Here is a 21,641-nt window from a genome sequence, read left to right as displayed (position 1 = left end):
TTGGATACATTTTTTTGTAAATAAGAATAGAATATGTTTCTAAACAATTATACATGAATGTGGATGCTACCATCATTACGGATAATCCTGAATGAATTGTGAATAATGGTGTGAGAAAGTTACAGATGCACAAATATCAAACCCCCAAGACATGCTAACCTCTCACCATTACAATAACAGGAGAGGTTAGCATTTTGGGGGGATAGGATATTTGTGTGTGTAACCGGTGTGAAATGGCTAGCTAGTTAGCGGTGCGCGCTAATAGCGTTTCAATCGGTGAAGTCACTCGCTCTGAGACCTTGAAGTAGTTATTTCCCTTGCTCTGCAAGGGCCGAGGCTTTTGTGGAGCGATAGGTAATGATGCTTTGTGGGAGGCAGTTGTTGATGTGTTCAGAGGGTCCCTGGTTTGAGGCCAGGTTGGGGTGAGGAGAGGGATGGAAGCAACACTGTTACATGTGTCTGTAACTTTCTCACTCATCATTATTCACGATTCCCTCAGGATTATCCATAGCATCCACATTAATGTAGAAGTGTTTAGAACAGACAGTGTGGTGAAGAAGGCGCAACAGAGCCTCTTCAACTTCAGGAGGCTGAAGAAATTTGGCTTGTCACCTAAAACCCTCACACATTTTTACAGATGCACAATTGAAAGCATCCTGTTGGGCTGTATCACTGCCTGGTACGGCAACTGCAATACCCACAACCGCAAGGCTCTCCAGAGGGTGGTGCGGTCTGCCCAATGCATTACCGGGGGCAAACTATCCACCCTCCTGGACACCTACAGCACCCGATGTCACAGGAAGGCCAAAAAGATAATCAAGAACATTAACCACCCGAGCCACTACCTGTTCACCCCGTTATCATCCAGAAGGCAAGGTCAGTACAGGTGCATCAAAGCTGGGACCGAGAGACTGAAAAACAGCTTCTATCTCAAGGCCATCAGACTTAAACAGCCATCACTAGCACACATTATTTTTCTTCCCCCCTCCCTTCATTTAACTAGGCAAGTCAGTTAAGAACAAATTCTCATTTTCAATGACGGCCTAAGAACAGTGGGTTAACTGCCTTGTTCAGGGGCAAAAGGACAGATTTTTACCTTGTCAGCTCTGGGATTCAATCTTGCAACCTTCAGGTTACTAGTCCAACGCTCTAACCACTAGGCTACATGCCGCCCCATTATAGGTTGCTACCTATAGGCATAGACTAGGAATCACTGGCCACTCTAAGGAATGGAACACTAGTCACTTTGATAATGTTTACATATCTGGCATTACTCATCTCATATGAATATACTGTATTCTATACTATTCTACGGTATCTTAGTCACTTAATACTGTTTACATATCTTGCATTATTAATCTCATATGTATACACTGTATTCTATATTATTCTACTGTATCTTAGTCCGTTCCACTCTGACATCGCTCTTCCATATGCATATAGTCTTAATTCATTCCTACTTAGATTTGTGTGTACTGGGTATATGTTGTGTAATTTGTTAGATATTACTTGTTAGATATTACTGCACTGTCGGAGCTAGAAGCACAAGCATTTCGCTACAACCGCAATAACATATGAAAATCACGTGTATGTGACCAATAACATTTGATTTGATTTGATTTACAATAAAAGTGACTCCAAAATGACACAATACATTATTTACCATTCATTTCTATTGGACACAAAATAATCTGAAACACAACCAAAACAAATTGCAAATGCATCCAGCAAATGTGTAGTCACAAGCTTGACATAGTCATTGTGTGCTATGAATACTTAACTTTTCTACTTTAATACGCATGTAAGTGAATTTGTCCCAAAACTTTTCAATCAAAGGGCTGAGCCAAAACCCCAAAAATATGTCACCGTCCCAGTACTTTAGGAGCTCACCGTACATACAAGTGCATTCAGAAAGTATTCAGACCACTTCCCCTTTTCCACATTTTGTTACGTTACAGCCTTATTCTAACATGGATTAAATATAACATTTTCCTCATCAATCTACACACAATACCCCATAATGACAAAGCAAAAAACAGTTTTTTTTTTTTTTTTTTGCAATTGTATTAAAAATAGCAAACATTTACATAAGTATTCAGACCCTTTGCTATGAGACTTGAAATTGAGCTCAGGTGCATCCTGTTTCCATTGAGCCATTGAGATGTTTCTACAACTTGATTGGAGTCCACCTGTGGTAAATTCAATTGATTGGACATGATTTTGAAAGTCACACACCTGTCTATATAAGGTCCCACAGTTGACAGTGCATGTCAGAGCAAGAACCAAGCCGTGAGGTTGAAGGAATTGTCAATAGAGCTTCGAGACAGGATTGTGTCGAGACACAATGTTTTTCAGTGGCAGGGACTGGGAGACTAGTCAGGTTTGAGGCAAAGATGAACGGACCAAAGTACAGAGAGGTCCTTGATGAAAACCTCCTCCAGAGCACTCAGGGCCTCAGACTGGGGTGAAGGTTCACCTTCCAATAGGACAACGACTCTAAGCACACAGCTAAGACAACGCAGGAGTGGCTTTGGGACAAGTCTCTGTATGTCCTTGAGTGGCCCAGCCAGAACCCGGACTTGAACCCGATCGAACATCTCTGGAGAGACCTGAAAATAGTTATGCAGCAACGCTCCCCATCCAACCTCAGAGCTTGAGAGGATTTGCAGAGAAGAATGGGAGAAACTCCCCAAATACAGGTGTGCCAAGCTTGTAGTGTCATACTCAAGACGACTCGAGCCTGTAATCACTGCCAAAGGTGCTTCAACAAAGTACTGAGTAAAGGGTCTGAATACTTATATAAATGTAATATTTCCATTTTTAATTGTGTGTAGATTGATGAGGGGAAAAAATTATTTTATCCATTTAAGAATAAGGCTGTAACGTTAAAAAAAAGTCAAAGGGTCTGAATACTTTCCGGAAGCACTGTACACATACAGGTTTTGGAGAGGTGTGGGGTGTGCCACACTAGGGGCCCGGGGAGCTGTTGTTTTGGGGAGTTAAGTGACATCTAGGATTTGATACCAGCAACCCTCCGGTTGGCAGCTCACTTCCCAACAGATTTTTCCCATCAGACCCGGATTTTGAACACTCAATTCCAGTTGCTGGCTCACCTCTCTAACCACTAGGCTACCAGCCTCATGCAACAAACAAGCTAGAGTTATTAGACCTTTCCCCTCTCCCTGGTGTCAAAATGCACCTCACAAGTCAACTGCTATATTGCTCCCAGTGAAAACCTAATTACCACATAATGTGTCAGTGGAAACCACTATTGGCTGTATATCTAGATCTGTCCTTCATCCAGCAGATAGCTGTATGCTAAAATGAACACAACGTAAAGCGTCTCATTTGGATTCAGCTCCTGCTGCAGTGGTGACCTCTATATGCAAACTTTCTTGGCTTGGAAATTTTGGTGTATTTGGAAAGCAAATGATCTGCGCTTAGTGTTCAACAAGCCTATTTTAATTTCTCTGAGAATTATACTATTTGTTTCATTCATTCAAACCGGAAGTGGTTTTTGCTGTTGTTGGAAAAGGGTAGCCTTTAAAATGTTTGACATTTTGTATCTGAAGTGAACCATGTCACTCAATTAATGAACGTTAGCATGCAATTCACCAGTTTGGGTGAATAAACTGTAGGTATTTCTCAACATACAATTTTGGAATTAGCCAATTGTAAAATGTAAATCTAGGGAAAGTAATAATGTCACTGGTAATTCTACTGAAATGAATAGAGACAGAATGCCATGGTACACAGAGGCATAAATCAGCAAGCTATCTTATTTGAGAAACACTGAAGAATGCCAAGACATTATTTCCAAAACAAAAAACTTGCTAATTAGAAAGCAGAGATTAAAATCATTCTCCATGAAGGTCACCTCGCTGTTTGTTCAAATTTGTTTTCACATTTCACATTCCATCCTATTCCAGGAATGCTACTGTGTAAAATCAACTTAACACACGAATCAAGAGAATAATGACTACATTAGACATGCTGCTCAATCAAAATGAAGGATGAGCATGTTGTGTTATGAAATCAAGTGTATGGCATCGTAGTATCAGGGAAAACATTGTTTTGATCATACATTGATGAGGAATTCTAAAGCTACAGTAGAATCAAGGCAGCCAAACAAAAGTCCATTCTTTCATATGTTCATATGCACCTGATTTATGTGTAAAACACATATATTTCATATAATAACATTTATTTGATGTCACTTTTGTGGGGTGTTTCTTTAATTTCAAGCTTGGCAGCCACTCATCTATATTCCACGTCTATAGGTGTCTCCCCATGAGTTTGGTTGCCTCAAGGTATTTCTATAGCCAGCCAGTATCGCTGGATTTTCTGTCCTTGGGTTTTTGTCTGGTTGCTGTCCAAGGTTCTGAAACAGAAGTGAGCAGTTCACATACTGAAAAATCTGTACGAACATACAATCTTGTATAACTTTTTTATATTAACATAATGTATTTTCCATTTCTCAATAATGCTCTAGTCTCATTTTCTCCCTAACTGTGTATCTGAGTTAGGATGACGTCAAATACAATCCTCACTATGGCTGCAAGATCAGGTCCAGACAACTATTTCTATAGGCTAAACGAACAGGAGTAACTTTGAAGTTACATTGTGGACCAAAGCCATATCGGATACAAGAAGTTGAAAAGAACAGTTTATTAAAACAGTGTCTTACGTAATGATGCCAATAAAATATTTTATTCACAGACAATGGTAAAGTTACCCCAGTCATTTCATGAAGATCTAATTTAATTTGTGTAGCTATGTGTTAGACAGATGGGTTTAAAAGTATACTTTTTCACAAGGTTCCATTAGAAACCCTTGTTATTTGAAACACCAATTGATTTGAATTCACACCCTTTTCCTAATTAGCATGAAAACTGAAGTGGTTTCAATAGTTTCCCTTTTGATAACCATCGGAAAACAATGCAATGAGTAATCACTCTTTCATGTTTTATCAAATCCACTTAACAGACTCCAGTGAAGGACATGAGAGCTCTTACAGATGGATTTATATGGTCACTCACTTAGTCATGACTGACCAGCACAATGAGTTTGCACCATTGTGCCACACCATTATGTTCATTATTAATGTAAACAAACCAAAATGACAAACACTTGCCCATTAGTGGAGCACTTTAAAGTAACACAACAGTGAATTGCAGGCTTCATCATAATAGTCTACTATGTTTGGATATTTTTGGACAGCAGGTGTGTAGATTTGTATTCTGCCTGTGTCGTCTGGCTGAAGTTCAGCTTAGTAGGCTACATAAAACTGATGAAGCAATTAAAAAGGTACATCCACAATCAACAGAGTCAACATTCTGTGCTAATCAGTGAATCAGGTAGTGTATAATTTCACTTGTCTGACAAACGTGGTGTTTAGCTGTAATTGTGAGAGTGTACTGTAGCTAGGTGAGTCGTTCCGCGAAATAAGTGCCTTTGATATTCTAAGTCAAGATTGTGCACAAATATTGAATTTTAAAAGCCTTTTTTATATTAATTAAGACTTGCTAAAGTCGCAAATTCAGCATTTGAATGTCCCTCTGTGCATCTTCTGTAACTTATAGGAAGATTTTAACCCACTTAACACCAACATTTTCCCAAGTATCACCATCATTCTAAAGCCATAGTTGGTTTGTTACTTTGACAAAGTCATTTCTGAAGAGGATGTGATTAGTGATTCATTTTAAGTTAAAAAAACAACAACCACAACCTGAACTCTCCTTTTAATAAGGTGAAACTATTCCTTACTTTTTTCATTTTTACATTGAACATCTAATAGTCATATCATAGTGTAAAATCAGGTGAGCTGGTCTACTCTTTTGGGCCATTTTCTGGGCATTTTGTGGTGGAAAACTGAGCGGATCGGGTATAACACCTCAACCCTTTTACCAATAGATACACAGGCTAGAAATGTTTTTTTTTTAGGACGCTTGCGTTCAATTGCCCTTCACTGTTACACACAACAAACTTCCATTCCCCTTGTCACAAGATGATTATGGTTGATTTAGGATGAAATTGTCAACCCTGTTACTTTAATTGCCACTTAATAGGCACTTACTTAATAGTCACTTACTATAGTCATCTTAATAGGCAATTACTAGAGTTCTTTTTTCTCTTAAGATGGGAAACCAAGTTTTTTATTAAGTTGAACATGTGCTCTTTATGACAGAATGTAACATTTTTGTGAAATAAAAATGTCAACAAGTTACACTCCTCAAAAGGCACCTAATTGGTGGAACGACACAGCTGTGATGTATTCTGTGGACATGCTCTACTGTGTCAGTCTGAGCAGATGAGATGGAGGCTTTTCTACTCTAATTCAATCTCAGTGCTTCAAGTACAATAATCTCACTATATTCCCTGGCTTTCTCTTCCTAAATCTCTAGTTTGGTGCCTGAGTAAATGAGCTTTAAATTGCAAATCATCTTTGTTTTCAACAAAGCTTATTCTTTAATTGTATTGTTATCATGTACAGTGTTGAGGAGAATTTGTTGTTGCTGTCATGGTGAGCCAAAGAGGTTATTTTTGTGTTTTGCTTTTTGTTTTTCTACACAGGCTGTAGGTAACATACTGTACCCCATCCTCACTCTGAAATACTGTATACAGTATAAGGAGATGTTTAATTGGATCGGTCATCTTTTAAATACATCTATTATAAATAAATCTATTGTCTCAGTATGAGGTCTCAGTGAATCCGGGCCTACTGGTATCTCTATCATGCAGTATTTTACACGAGGTAATGAAAATATCTAAAAAGTTTTTTGTAGAGTTATGGCAGGACTCCCTATTTTACCATACGTTTTTACTGCTCACTGATTAGGTTTGGTCTGCCTGCTAAACTGGGAATAAATAATGCATTTAAATAGTTTAATTCTCTTCTTGTCTTAGTATTCCAACAGCACCGGGTAGCCTGCAGTCCTAGAGGGATTTGCTGCACGTAGGCGATTACATGTTTGGGTGGAGATGTCCTCGATTCTCTAGAGGCATAGTTTTAGAGGAATTGTTGCGTTGGAGGATGGCCCAGGATCGTTTTTCCGCTTCATTTCCACCATGTCTCTCCTCTCAGGCTGCGCCCTGCTCTGCTCTGCTATGAGGCTGAGTCGCATGGTAGTGCAGGGAGCAGGGACAGTACTAGAGTCGCCCTGCTCGGTAACCATACAGAACCCCCTCTTCTCCCTCTCAAACAAACACAAAAAACCTGGGTATAAATAAAAGATGCAGGCCTAGAAACAGACCAGAAACAGATATAAAAGCAGGGTTATGCCCAAAGCCTAGGGACATTGTATCTCACATTCATGCTGTTGTGTTTATTCTCATTTTCAGAATGAGCTGTGACTCAACAACGAAATAATCATGTTTAAATGATATTATACCGGTACTTATTTTGGCCTGCATGGTTATTATTAGCAGAAAGAGGCCAGCATTTTTATTAGTTGCTGGAAGAGCACTTTCCCCATTATACTGTAGAGCAGAATGTAGTATACGTAGAGAACAGGATGTGCTCTAGATATATGCTCATGGTGGATTTGACCTACTGTATAGTGTCAGGGCTTCCATCTTATACAACATCAGCAGCAGTGCTGCTGCCCACTGAGCATCTTTGTGAAGGTAGCTTCCTTTCAACCCTTTGACTCAGCCACAGTATTGTTTTCCCTCTGCATGCTAATGTGCTGGAGAAGATGTTATTGATCACTTTAAAATCTTTAAAAACCTCCTTTTCCTCAGCAAATCGTGTTAGCGGACCATTTGTGCAAGCACTGAGCAGCACAGACTCATTCTTATACTGTAGCTCCAAACCCCTTGCAAGAAATATGCCTTTTTCTCAACATGCCACATACAGTAGAGTAAAGCAGGATCAATGGACCTCCAACAACCCACTGCCTTCACATGACTCCACAATACCTACCCGAATCAGCACTGCCTACCTTAACCTCACAGAGCACTGCAACCCACTACAATTCAATCAACTGCTATTACACTTAAAATATCTATGATGGACCATGACTCTGAGCTGACTTACCATGACCGTTATGCGAACTATGAACTCTTGCCCTACGCTTTATATTCTATCTATATTTATTTTTATGATCTTTATACTTTAAGAGTCTGGGTGGGCACATCGCCCTCATAGCCCTTGAGTTTTATAGTGAATATCATGCTCATGTGTGCATTCCAGGGGGGTGCAGTAAGAGGAGATAGATTTACCCCTTTCACGGCTTGTTCCCTCTAGAAAGGTTTGTTCCCCCTAATGCCCAGCCATCCTCATAATGGCCTCTCTGTTTAATACAATTAATAGCCATTAGTGTTTTTCCAGTTTTGTTTTCAGTTGAGAAACTTTGTACAAATAAAATTGGTCAGGAGTAACTAACAGCCCTGAGTGGATTTTGTTTTATGTTCCTAGCGATGGGAATAGTACCTCAGCAGACAATTATATACCAGGCAATAGCACTGAAATTAAGTACCTGTTTGATGATCTGGCACAGTGTAACTTTGTAAAGAGAAAAAGAAGACATCAGATATGTGGAAGACATCAAGACATGACCACAAAACAAAGCCTATTAGCATATGTATTTGTGGTTGAGATACTGTATGCAGTATGGATTGCAGATTTGCAGCATGCACAGCTTTTTAGTTTACACTATAACTGGGTGTGTGGTGTATAATGATGTAAAAATAAAGTATGATATAGCCACAGTTCTATGGCATTATGAAAACAATAGCTATGATACACATTAAAGACACAGCCTTAAGTATGGGTGCCCTAGAGCACCATGGAAACAGACCATGCCCCCAAACATGCAATTTTTGAGAGAGAGAGAGATGCGGCAAGAGAAAATTGAAATTGTAAACACAATGCCCCCCCCCCCCAGTATGTACACAATGCCTCTCCCCCTGACAGTGTTTACTACTGTGACACAGATTCATTGTTCTCATCAAACATTGTTGTGTGCCATCTTCTTAGAATCAGTAATGTTTCCTACCCATCACCAGGAAAGCATTCTGTCTCCACTCTGAATGCCATTAATGCAAGGTGCAAGAGGAAGAGGCAAGGGAGGACAATGTGGTGTGGGAAAAGGCTCCAGTTTTCCATCCCATCCAGCTGCCTTTCCATACCCCTGGGGAGAGAGAAGCATGTATTTAAGCAGGATACGACCCTAGCCTGGGGAAAACGCATGGTGTCACAGTGGGAGAGAGAGAGTCAAGTTAATATGACACAGACTGCAGCACATACAATTGAGACAATGACCTCACTCCAAAGCAGGGTAAGACTAGCGCCAGTAGTAGTGTGAATGCTATGAAAACATTTTATTTTATATACATTTTATTATTTTAGCAGACACTCTTATCCAGAGCAACTTACAGTTAGTGCATTCATTTTAAGATAGCTAGGTGAGACAACAACATGTCACAATCGTATCAAGTACATTTTCCCTCAACAAAGTATTTATCAGCTAAGTCATTAATAGTAGGAAATGACAAGTGCCATTTTTTTTTTATCACTGAGGCAGCGCAAGTCTACAGTGCATTCGGAAAGTATTCAATATTTTGTTATGTTGCAGCCGTATTCTAACATGGATTAAATTAATACAAAATTATCGTTAGTCTACACACAATACTCCATAATGATCAAGCAAAAAAAGGTTTTAGAAATACCTTATTTACATAAGTATTCAGACCCTTTGCTATGAGACTTGAAATTGAGCTCAGGTGCATCCTGTTTCCATTGATCATCCTTGAGATGTTTCTACAACTTGATACCTGTGGTCAATTCAATTGATTGGACATGATTTGGAAAGGCACACACCTGTCAATATAAGGTCCCACAGTTGACAGTGTATGTCAGAGAAAAAACCAAGCCATGAGGTTGAAGGAATTGTCCGTAGAGCTCCCAGACAAGATTGTGTCGAGGCACAGATCTGGGGAAGGGTACCCAAACAAAAACACAATGGCCTCTGTCATTCTTAAATGGACGAAGTTTGAAACCACCAAGACTCTTCCTAGAGCTGGCCGCTCGGCCAAACTGAGCAATTGGGGGAGAAGGGCCGGGGTCAGGGAGGTGACCAAGAACCCGATGGTCAACCTGACAGAGCTCCAGAGTTCCTCTGTGGAGATGGGAGAACCTTCCAGAAGGACAACCATCTCTGCAGCACTCTACCAATCAGGCCTTTATGGTAGAGTGGCCAGACAAGTATACTCCAGATGGAGTATACTTTGTCATACTCCATCTGGAGTATGACAAATGCACCTAAAGACTCTCAGACCATGAGAAACAAGATGCTCTGATCTGATGAAACAAAGATTGAACTCTTTGGCCTGAATGCCAAGCGTCACGTCTGGAAAAAATGTTGCACCATCCCTACGGTGAAGCATGGTGGTGGCAGCATCATGCTGTGGGGATGTTTTTCAGCGGCAGAGACTGCAAGACCAGTCAGGATCAAGGGAAAGATAAACAGACCAAAGTACAGAAAGATCCTTGATGAAAACCTGCTCCAGAGCGCTCAGGACCTCAGACTGGGGCAAAGGATCACCTTCCAACAGTACAACGACCCTAAGCACACAGCCAAGACAACGCAGGAGTGGCTTCGGGACAAGTCTCTGTATGTCCTTGAGTGGCCCAGCCAGAGCCCGGACCTGAACCCGATCGAACATCTCTGGAGAAACGTGAAAATAGCTTTGCAGCAATGCTCCCCATCCAACCTAACAGAGAGGATCTGCAGAGAAGAATGGGAGAAACTCACCAAATACAGGTGTGCCAACCTTGTAGTGTCATACACAAGAAGACTCAAGGCTGTAACCGCTGCCAAAGGTGCTTCAACAAGATACTGATTAGAGGGTCTGAATACTTATGTAAATGTAATATTTCAGCTGTTAATTTTTTATAAATTAGCCAACATTTCTAAAAACCTGTATTTGCTTTGTCATTATGGGTTATTGTGTGTACATTGATAAGGGAAAAAAACTATTTAATGAATTTTAGAATAAGGCTGTAACATAACAAATCTGAATACTTTCCCAATGCCCTGTGATCTAGTGGGCCTACCTCTAGTGATGCTGTATGAATCCTATCACTCTGAGGCACTGTACCACTAATACCACTAGTAATACTATAAATACAGTACTATCACATTTATTTAGTGTGAGGAGGCATGTACAACTTTTGTCTCTTCATGTTCATGCCAACTTGCCAAGTAGTCCTTATCTGCCATTTCTTCATCTAGTTGACAGACAGTCATAGTGCTATACCAGCATATATAATGTAAAAAAAGCCAAGTTAACAAATTGCTTAATCAAATCAAAATCAAATCACACAAAAATGCACCAAATACAACAGGTGTAGACCTTACAGTGAAATGCTTACTTACAAGCCCTTAACCAACAATGCAGTTTTAAGAAAATACATTAAAAAAAGCAAAGTAAAAGATAAGAATAACAAATGATTAAAGAGCAGCAATAAATAACAATAGCGGGGCTATATTCAGGGGGTGCCGGTACAGAGTCAATGTGCGGGGGCATCGGTGTCGAGGTAATTGAGGTAATATGTACATGTAGGTAGAGTTATTAAAGTGACTATGGGGGCAATGCAAATAGTCTGGGTAGCCATTTGATTAGCTGTTAGGAGTCTTATGGCTTGGGGGTAGAAGCTATTTAGGAGCCTCTTGGACCTAGACTTGGCGCTCCGGTACCGCTTGCTGTGCGGTAGTAGAGAGAACAGTCTATGACTAAGGTGACTGGAGTCTTTGACAATTTTTAGGGCCTTGCTCTGACACCGCCTGGTATAGAGGTCCTGGATGTCAGGAAGCTTGGTCCCGGTGATGTACTGGGCCGTACGCACTACCCTCTGTAGTGCCTTGCAGTCGGAGGCAGAGCAATTGCCATACCAGGCAGTGATGCAACCTGTCAGGATGCTCTCGATGGTGCAGCTGTAAAACCTTTTGAGGATCTCAGGACCCATGCCAAATGTTTTCAGTCTCCTAGGGGTGAAAGGTTTTGTCGTGCCATCTTCACGACTGTCTTGGTGTGCTTGGACCATTCTAGTTTGTTGGTGATATGGACGCCAAGGAACTTGAAGCTCTCAACCTGCTCCACTACAGCTCCGTCAATGAAAATGGGGGCGTGCTCGGTCCTCCTGTAGTCCACAATCATCTCCTTTGTCTTGATCACGTTGAGGGAGAGGTTGTTGTCCTTGCACCACACTGTCAGGTCTCTGACCTCCTCCGTATAGGCTGTCTCATCGTTGTCGGTGATCAGGCCTACCACTGTTGTGTCATCGGCAAACTTAATGATGGTGTTGGAGTCATGCCTGGCCGTGCAGTTATGAGTGAACAGGGAGTAAAGGAGGGGACTGAGCACGCACCCCTGAGGGGCCCCCATGTTGAGGATCAGCATGGCGGATGTGTTGCTATCTACCCTTACCACCTGGGGGCGGACCGTCAGGAAGTCCAGGATCCAGTTTCAGAAGGAGGTGTTTAGTCATAGGGTCCTTAGCTTAGTGATGACTTTTGAGGCCACTATTGTGTTGAACGCTGAGCTGTAGTCAATGAATAGCATTCTCACATAGGTGTTCCTTTTGTCCAGGTGTGAAAGGGCGGTGTGGAGTGCAATAGAGATTGCATCATCTGTGGATCTGTTGGTGCGGTATGCAAATTGGAGTGGGTCTAGGGTTTCTGGGATAATGGTGTTGATGTGAGCCATGACCAGCCTTTCAAAGCATTTCATGGCTACAGACGTGAGTGCTACGGGTCGGTAGCCATTTAGACAGGTTACCTTAGTGTTCTTGGGCACAGGGGCTATGGTGGTCTGCTTGAAACATGTTGGTATTTCAGACTCAGACAGGGAAAGGTTGAAAATATCAGTGAAGACACTTGCCAGTTGGTCAGCGCATGCTCGGAGTACACGTCCTGGTAATCCGTCTGGCCCTGCAGCCTTGTGAATGTTGACCTGTTTAAAGGTCTTACTCACATTGGCTGCGGAGAACGTGATCTCTGTCATCAGGAACAGCTGTTGCTCTCATGCATGCTTCAGTGTTACTTGCCCCAAAGCGAGCATAGAAGTTATTTAGCTCGTCTGGTAAGCTCGTGTCACTGGGCAGCTCTTGGCTGTGCTTCCCTTCTTAGTCTGTGATAGTTTGCAGGCCCTGCAAAATCCGACAAGAATCGGAGCCGGTGTAGTACAATTCAATCTTAGACCTGTATTGACGCTTTGCCTGTTTGATGGTTCGTCGGAGGGCATAGCGGGATTTCTTATAAGCTTCCGGGTTAGAGTCCCGCTCTTTGAAAGCTGCCGCTCTACCTTTAGCTCAGTGCGAATGTTGCCTGTAATCCATGGCTTCTGGTTGGGGTATGTACGTACAGTCACTGTGGAGACGACGTCCTCGATGCATTTATTGATAAAGCCAGTGACTGATATGGTGTACTCCTCAACGCCATCGGAAGAATCCCGGAACATATTTTAGTCTGTGCTAGCAAAACAGTCCTGTAGTTTAGCATCTGCTTCATCTGACCACTTTTTTATAGAGCGAGTCACTGGTGCTTCCTGCTTAAATCTTTGCTTGTAAGCAGGAATCAGGAGGGTAGAATTATGGTCAGATTTGCCAAATGGAGGGCGAGGGAGAGCTTTGTGCGCGTCTATGTGTGTGGAATAAAGGTGGTCTAGAATTTGTTTCCCTCTGGTTGCACATTTAACATGCTGGTAGAAATTAGGTAAAACTGATTTAAGTTTCCCTGCATTAAATCCCTGGGTGCTAGGAGCGCCGCCTCTGGATGAGCGTTTTCCTGTCTGCGTATGGAGGTATACAGCTCATTGAGTGCGGTTTCAGTGCCAGCATCGGTCTGTGGTGGTATTTAGACTGCTACGAAAAATACAGATGAAAACTCTCTAGGTAGATAATGTGGTCTACTGCTTATCATGAGATAATCTACCTCAGGCGAGCAAACCTTGAGACTTACTTAGATATGGTGCACCAGCTGTTGTTTACGTTAATGCATAGGCCCCCGCCCCGTGTCTTACCAGTGGCTGCTGTTCTGTCCTGCCGATAGAGTGTATAACCCACCAGCTGTATGTTCGCAATGTCATCGTTCAGCCACGACTCGGTGAAACATAAGATATTACAGTTTTCAATGTCCCGTTGGTAGGATATATGTGCTTTCAGTTCGTCCCATTTATTTTCCAGCAATTGAACGTTAGCTAGCAGGACGGAGGGCTAGGGCAGGTTAGCCACTCGTCGCCTGATCCTCACAAGTCACCATGATCTTTTGCCTCGAAATCTCTGTTACCTTCTTCAGCGAATCACAGGGATCTGGGCCCGGTTGGGTGTCTGTAGTATATCCCTCCCGTCCGACTCATTGAAGAAGAACTCTATGTCCAGTTTGAAGTGAGCAATCTCAGTTCTGATGTCCAGAAGCTCTTTTCGGTCATAAGAGACGGAAGCAGCAACATTATGTACAAAACAAGTTACGAACAATGAGAAGAAAAAAAAAAAAAGCATGGTTGGTTAAGAGCCGATAAGACGGCAGCCCTCCCCTCCGGCGCCATCACTATTATTATGTGAGTTATGTGAGTGTGTGAGTTCAGTGAACTTCAAAAGGACACACATTTTAGCTAATGTGATAAAGTTTGTTTACTCAACAAGTTCTGCTCGAAGTGACCTGAATTTGCACAAGCTTGTTGAGTAAAATTACAAATTCATGTTTGCTCAGAACCACTCAAAATCAAAATCATAATCAAAATCATCATTATATTTCCCAGCATGGTCTATTGCAGATTGATTTTGTACAATTGTTTGTTTCAATACCTGTGTTTTTGTATATGCATCGGTTGGATGGATGTTCCTAGTTTATATGCTTTAGGTACTCTAAATAATCAAACTTCCATCCACAGCAGTCATTCTCAATCCAGGTTGTGGGTGATTAAAAGTTCCAATTGTTGAATATCCTCAATCTGGCTAGATTCCAATAGGAATTACACATCACTTTGCAAGTCACATTTAAGGCTACAGGAATGACAGCTATTAAATACAACAACCATGTCTCTGTCAATAACAAATACAGTTATGGGTGGTAACTACAATTCACTCAAAAGGCAAGGCACAGTGGTAAATATGCAATATTTTAGAATAAATTCTCAACTTGAATTGTACTAGTTGAATTGTAGTATTCACTCAGCCAAAAGTTGAATGAACATATAATTACATTTGGGAATGTATGTTGGTTCAGCTACTGTGTATGTCCGAATGTTGAGTAAACTCACAATCCTACTGCAGCTGGTTGCCTTACAATTGTACATTGAATCAACTTTTTTTTATATATACAGTGTACTGATGTTTAGACTTTGCAGTCAAATAAGACCAATGTCCATAAAAGGCCATTATTAACAGCATTTTCTCACTTAAATCCTACATTTGACCTTGATCTTACAGCAGCTGACATGTGACCTATATTTTCAACCAAGAAATATAAATACATTAGATGCTGTAAAACGCTTTGGTGCTGTATTCCATATGTATAGCTATGCATAAAGGGATCATTACATTACTGTATGTGCATGCAGACAGGTGAGAGCTTGATGCTATCATGTGGCCTTACGCTCTTAGTTCCCACATGGATCAGAGCATGTCATAAGGATGATTTAGATTCCCTTTGACGCAGTTCATTATAAAAACTTCACTTAGCTTAGAGTTTTTCATCAGATCACCAGGGATGGCACCTATACCTCTTGTAACACAGTTACATATTGCAGCCACACACTGTATATTACCCTGCCGCTTCCAGCCAGTATTGTTGGCTTGATTTACAACGGGTGTAGACTGTTAATTACCAGGTGACATTGAAAAGCACAGAGGATTTATGATATTCAGCGACCCCCCTTGTGGCAGCTACAGGAGATGAGCATCACAATGGTGAACATCAATGTGTGAGAGGAAGAAAAAAGCATTTCCCAGTTTCTCACAGCAAGGCTTTAAAAGCCACAGGCCTAAACATATTAAGCCTTGTTCCAGGAAGCAAAAAGGCAAAAACCATTCCTCCCTCATAGACATAATAGCCCCACAGACCAATAATTATTGTTTGTCCCTCTTAACCATGGTTTTACCCTTGCACACCATACTGAATACCCACAGATAATTTAGACCCAATAAATCACATATTTACATTGATGTGATATTAATGCATTTTCTCATTTGGGGGCTGGCTAGTGGCTCCTCGTCACAATCCTGTCAATGGAATAATACAGGATGCAATCCAAGGACATATTCCCCTCGCTTGCTATTGGGGGTGTATTTCTACATCATGTTTCTGTGGTCATTGCAGTTGAAATACATATGAACATTATGTAGGCTGAAGTTTCTTTTTATAAGGAGTTGCCATAATGAAAATGTTACTTAATAATGTCGTCACTCGATTTGTAGTTTCTCTGTGACTCCTCCGGTATTCACAATGGCTGCCAGTTCCATTGGCATGGTGGGTCTGTATTTTCCTTCCCAAGATGGCAGGCTTTCACAATGATACTAATTTGTCGGAAGCTATTAAGCATGCTTTTAGCTTTATTGCCTCTCATTATAACACATAATAACAAGATGTCCAGACATGACTGCCTAATTGCTTTGGAGCATATTCATTATTCACTTATCCATTCAAATGAGTGCTTCTGTAGGGCACTATGAAATCCTCTTTGACAATACTTAAATGCTACAGCACGGGTGGATGATATAGAACCGAATCACATGATTCAGACATGCTATGACAGGATTAATAATGTAAAGTAAGGGAGCACAACAGTATTTTTTTTTTAAACAATGTGTCTATAAGAGGTATTAGCTGTCTCAGAAATAGCTGCTTAAGGGCAACAAAGGGTGAGATCTGCGTGGATACAAAGTCATGTAGCTGAAAGAAGAGCACTGTTGTCAGTTATGATATGTTTATGTTTGCTGTTCACCAAAGCAATTGTTAAGGAAGCATAAAACATCAGTCTAAGTATTTTAAACAAATATCATCATATCTGTTGTATCGGGCCTGTGCCATAACTCAAGGATTTGGTACTATAATGAAAGGGTTAATAATCAGATATCAGATTGTTATTTCTTTCTTTTTATTGGAAGTGTTTGAAAGTATATTTGAAAATATAGACCTGGGTTCAAATGCATGGGCGTGTATTTCAGTATTTTCAAATAATGTATATACCAATACTTTCCAAGCATATTAGCAAATACATTCCAACATTCAAATACTTGTATTTTTCAATTAAAAAATATCAAAATACTTACTTCCAAATGTCTTTAAAAGTAATTAAAATACCCTAAAAATTATTTGAACAGAGGTCTGTAATTCATGTACCACATTCAGTTACCTGACATTGCATGTTCCTGTAGATGGGGAAGGATGGCATCAGAGATGAGACTTCTCAGCCAATGACAGATGGTGTGGTTGGCATTGAGTCCTGATTTAAAATCGGATACCTTCTGTATTTTCTACCATACTGCTCACTGTTTACAGACCTCCAACAACAATGGACGTATTCCTCCATTCTTTCGAAATTCAATGAAATGTGTTTTCATGAAAGGAGCCAGGGCTGCAAAAGGAGAACAAGACGAGAGAGCAGTGAGAGTAAACAATGATGAGCCATGAAAGGGTCAGAGTTGGGATGCCTACACAGCGTAGATGACATTTAAGACTTTATCTGCAGTTTCTGCATGGGCAAAAAAGGGACAGGGACGTGGAATATAAACCCTTTCATCTGAAGTTTGATCTTTCCCTGAATACAGTCATCTTACAAGTAGAAAGGCTGGCCAAAAGGTTTTCTTGATAGCTGAGAAAGTCACATACTACAAACAAAGAAGTAAATTATACTTCCGAACATAAAGGAGAAGGGGACAGGGGAAAAAACTATTTTATTTTCTACCAAGCTATTATAGGCTTTGATCAGAGGATGAACCCTCTCTTTGAAGCACAAATACATTCTTACAAAACCGTATCTATCAGTTACACAAGCAACTGCTAGTCCTAATTTTAGTTTTTATCAAAACCAACAAATGTCCAACGTGTCCCAGTAGTTCCCTTTGTAGATCGATACTTATTGTGCCACTGGAAATGCAAAGGCAGACTAAAAACTACAAAAGTACTCAGGCACACCAAGGGATGAGACAATTAAACCAACCCTGCACTATAGATGTAAAAAATAAAGCAGTATAACTGCTATCTTTACATGGGGTTTGAGTTGTTTGGTAGATGTCGTAGTAAAAAGAGTATATGGCCCCACAATGTCTTATAAAAATGAAAAATGTGTAACTGTCCCTATGTCCTTTTGATCTAATCTATGTCTATAAAGCATTACTACATAAATGATAAGGCTCCCTGTGATAAAGATAACAGAAAGATGAGATAATCATATTAAGAAGACAGAGGTCACTTTCCAAGGACACTGGAAAGTGTAGACGCTGGTTGAATGTACGGGGAACTCACTGTCACAGTTAGATTAAAGACAAATACAGATCAGTATCAAGGGACATGTTGGAAAATTACCTTGCCAACATTCAGAACAGTTGTAATTTGAATATAGCCATTTTATATGCAGGAACAATAAGCAATTCAAAACAAACACCATCTCCAACAATTAACCTACCGTCCTTTGGGACTCATAGCTGGCGGGAATATGTTGATTTTAATGATGAAAAACCTCTCTGTGGCCCTCTGTCATAGTCCCATTGTATAAATTGTGCATTTTATTAGTAAATTGTGCATTAAATTGATGGTCAAAGAATTTTGACTGCTTCTATGTGAGAATATTGTTCTGCACCCGTTTGCTAGTAGGACCTCGATGCTCGTTAAGTAACTCAGAGTCTCCTTGTCATAAACTTTCATTTTAATCATAGGCTTCAATGATTTAGAAAATGTTCCCCCCCTCCTTTTACCATAGCAATGGAGCAATGTATAATTTGTGCCTTAACAAAGGAGCTGAGAATTATCTACACTATGCCGGAATTAACTCCATTTCAACACCAATCGCTTTACCTGAAAATACCATGTACTCTAGAGAATGTCACTGTGCCTGCTAGATACCGCATCCAACAAAGAATTAAGCAGATATGGTTAGATATGTACAGTGCCTTCAGAAAGTATTCCCACCCCTTGAATCTTTCCACATTTTGATGTGTTACAGCCTGAATTTAAAATGGATTACATTTAGATTTTGTCTCACATTTTTACGAATTAATTAAAAATGAAAAGGTCAAATGTCTTGAGTCAATAAGTATTCAACCCCTTTGTTATGGCAAGCCTAAATAACTTCAGGAGTAAAAATGTGCTTAACAAGTCACATGCTCACTGTGTGCAATAATAGTGTTTAATATGATTTTTGACTGACTACCTCATCTCTGTACCCCACCGATATAATTATCTGTAAGGTCCCTCAGTCGAACAGTGAATTTCAAACACAGATTCAATCGCAAAGACCAGGGTGGTTTTCCAATGTCTCGTTATGGGTGAAAATAAAAACAAGCAGACATTGAATATCCCTTTGAGCATTGTTTTTTTTTATTTTTTATTTTTTTTTATTTATTTTTATCCCATTTTCTCCCCAATTTTCGTGGTATCCAATCGCTAGTAATTACTACCTTGTCTCATCGCTACAACTCCCGTACGGGCTCGGGAGAGACGAAGGTCGAAAGCCATGCTGTAACAGTCCTGACCTATTTATGTTAGTTTTTATGTGTTTTTGGTCAGGGCATGTGTTTTGGGTGGGCAGTCTATGTTACCTGTTTCTATGTTGGTTTCGGTTTGCCTGGTATGGCTCTTGATTAGAGGCAGGTGGTTTGCATTTTCCTCTAATCAAGAGTCATATTTAGGTAGGGCATTATCACTGTGTGTTTGTGGGTGATTGTCTCCTGTGATGTCTTCGTCGTTGTCGATGTGTTTCACTTACGGGACTGTTTGGCTGTTCGTGTGTTTCGATGTAACGTTCCTGTCCGTGAGTTTACGTTTGTTATGTGAGTTTATGTTCAGGTTCCGTTCTACGTCGTTTGTTATTTTGTAAGTTTTGAAAGTGTTTGTTTTCGTTGTCATCGGTGTTCGTTATAAAATAAAGATGGCATATTTCCCAGACTCCGCATTTTGGTCAGAAGATCCTTCTCTCCTCACCTCATCTGAGGATGAGGAAAGCGACAGCTATTACAGAATCACCCACCAAAATACAGAGACCAAGCGGTATGGGAAAAATGCTCGACGGAGCAACAAGGACTTTTGGACTTGGGAGGAGATCCTGTCTGGTAGAGGACCCTGGGCGCAAACTGGAGGAAATCACTGCTCTCGTGAGAAGAGTGAGGCAGCCACAGCCCAGGAGCGCTGGTATGAGGAGGCAGCTAGGAGACGTGGATGGAAGCCGGAGATTCAAGCTCGTAACCGGAATTATGAGGGGACACGTCTTGCACGGAAGCCCGAAAAGCCCGTGAGTAACTCCCAAAAATTTCTTGGGGGGGGGGCTAAGGGGTTGTGGGCCAAGGGCAGGTAGGAGACCTGCGCCCACTTCCCAGGCTAACCGTGGAGAGCGGGAGTACGGGCAGACACCGTGTTACGCAGTAGAGCGCACGGTGTCTCCTGTACGTGTGCATAGCCCAGTGCGGGTTATTCCACCTCCCCGCACTGGTAGGGCTAGATTGGGCATTGAGCCAGGTGTCATGAGGCCGGCTCAACGCGTCTGGTCTCCAGTGCGTCTCCTCGGGCCGGCATACATGGCACCTGCCTTACGCATGGTTTCCCCGGTTCGCCTGCATAGCCCAGTGCGGGCTATTCCACCTCGCCGCACTGGCAGGGCGACCGGGAGCATTCAACCAGGTAAGGTTGGGCAGGCTCAATGCTCAAGAGAGCCAGTACGCCTGCACGGTCCGGTATTTCCGGCGCCACCTCCCCGCCCCAGCCTAGTACCTACAGTGCCTATATTACGCACTAGGCTACCAGTGCATTTCCAGAGCCCTGTTCCTCCTCCACGCACTCTCCCTATAGTGCGTGTATCCAGTTCGGTGCCTCCAGTTCCGGCCCCACGCACTAAGCCACCTGTGCGTCTCCCAAGTCCTGTACACACTGTCACTTCTCCCCGTACTAGTCCTGAGGTGCGTGCCCTCAGCCAGGTGCCACCAGTGCCGGTACCACGCACCAGGTATAGAGTACGCTTTGAGAGTTCAGTGTGCCCTGTCTCTGCTCCCCGCACTAGTAGGAAGGTGCTTATCATTAGCACGGTGCCTCCAGTTCCGGCACCACGCACCAGGTCTACAGTGCGCCATATCCGGCCAGAGCCATCCGTCTCCCCAGCGCCATCTGAGCCATCCGTCTCCCCAGCGCCATCTGAGCCATCCGTCTCCCCAGCGCCATCTGAGCCATCCGTCTCCCCAGCGCCATCTGAGCCATCCGTCTCCTCAGCGCCATCTGAGCCATCCGTCTCCCCAGCGCCATCTGAGCCATCCGTCTGCCAGGAGCCTGCAAAGCCGCCCGTCTGCCATGAGCCTGCAAAGCCGCCCGTCTGCCATGAGCCTACAGAGCCGTCAGCCAGACAGGAGCCGCTAGAGCCATCAGCCAGACAGGAGCCGCTAGAGCCGTCAGCCAGACAGGATCTGCCAGAGCCGCCAACCAGACAGGATCTGC

The 21,641-nt window shown here is 41.9% G+C and overlaps 1 long non-coding RNA gene across 1 annotated transcript; it reads right to left on the bottom strand.

The window, feature by feature from the left end:
* Positions 1-4,653: 4,653 nt before the first annotated feature.
* Positions 4,654-20,764, bottom strand: LOC129868596 (uncharacterized). Its single transcript, XR_008761780.1, has 2 exons — positions 17,359-20,764; positions 4,654-9,134 (listed from the first exon to the last, which is right to left on the bottom strand). It is a non-coding gene; the product is annotated as an uncharacterized LOC129868596 (long non-coding RNA).
* Between the last annotated feature and the right edge of the window lie 877 nt (positions 20,765-21,641).

The sequence above is a fragment of the Salvelinus fontinalis genome, chromosome 13 (genome assembly GCF_029448725.1).
Source record: "Salvelinus fontinalis isolate EN_2023a chromosome 13, ASM2944872v1, whole genome shotgun sequence".
In the NCBI taxonomy this organism is placed as follows: domain Eukaryota; kingdom Metazoa; phylum Chordata; class Actinopteri; order Salmoniformes; family Salmonidae; genus Salvelinus; species Salvelinus fontinalis.
Note: the sequence above shows the minus strand (reverse complement) of the source record. Positions and strands in the feature narration are given on the sequence as shown.